The sequence below is a fragment of the Lepeophtheirus salmonis genome, chromosome 12 (assembly GCF_016086655.4).
Source record: "Lepeophtheirus salmonis chromosome 12, UVic_Lsal_1.4, whole genome shotgun sequence".
Classification (NCBI taxonomy): Eukaryota; Metazoa; Arthropoda; class Copepoda; order Siphonostomatoida; family Caligidae; genus Lepeophtheirus; species Lepeophtheirus salmonis.
In genome coordinates, this window is record NC_052142.2 from 6,155,771 (window position 1) to 6,156,819 (window position 1,049).

Here is a 1,049-nt window from a genome sequence, read left to right on the forward strand (position 1 = left end):
TAGAGACAATACTTCTTCCAATAAGATGAGGCACCTGCCCACATCACGAAGTAGGTACAGTCCTGGTTGACCAAAAACAGTCCTATTGCCCTCCCCCTAGAGTCCAGACCTTAACTGTCTGAATTACTACATTTGGTGGCATGTAGAGTCCAATGTCTGAATAAGTTGGCAAAATAATATTGAAAACCTCAAGTCTCTTTGAACAAATTCTTGTTATTCATGAGAAAAAGTACATCATCAACGTGTACAAGGTCTTCAGGGGTGCTTGGAGCTTGTCATTGAAGCCAATGGCACTGACATTGATAAAAGTCTATTGAAATATGTTCAATTACACTAAGTATTTGTATTAAATCTGTCAATCTTCATCAAGATCTATATCATGTGCATGATTTTTTAAGTCTGTTGAGGTACCTCTAAATATTCACAAAAATTGTTCAAACTTTGTTAATCTTATTTTTTTATCAAAAGGAATGCATTTGAACCCTCATTTTCTTACTTTTTCACAAAAAGTGATTTTATTGGCACCCAAATTCCCATAGACATTTTAGACAAAAAAAGCTTGTGTGCCCCAGATATACATGGAAGTGTTCTCGTTTTTCTAAATTCAATTTAATTTAGCACTCTCATTTGGAGTATCCGACTTTTTATTCCTCAAAAACTGTAGAGCTTCATTTAACGAGCTTTTGTGTGTGTATGTATGTATACTGTATAAGCCTTGTACTATCTTATAATTGGAACGCTAAACGAAATGTGGAATGGAACTAAAATAATAGCTGAACGATAAACACTGAATGAAAAAAGAAAAAATTGAACGGAACACCAAAATAGCGGAACTTATAAGCCTGTAAAAATCTTTGGAGATGTATATTTTTTAAATTATAGTACTAATATATAATTCCTATTTTTAGGATTCAAATGTCTCAATGAGTTATTGCATTTTTGTGAGATCATCTCACGCGTTCACTGGGATTCCAGCCATTTTCGTTTGTAAAACTATCTATATTTGGTAGATCAATAACTGACAAGATTTTTAATGATTGATGCTCAGC

The 1,049-nt window shown here is 33.4% G+C and overlaps 1 protein-coding gene across 15 annotated transcripts in view; it reads left to right on the forward strand.

Moving 5' to 3' along the window:
- LOC121126968 (solute carrier family 25 member 36) overlaps positions 1–1,049 on the forward strand; it is a 35,040-nt gene that overhangs the window by 15,955 nt on the left and 18,036 nt on the right. The window lies entirely within an intron of this gene.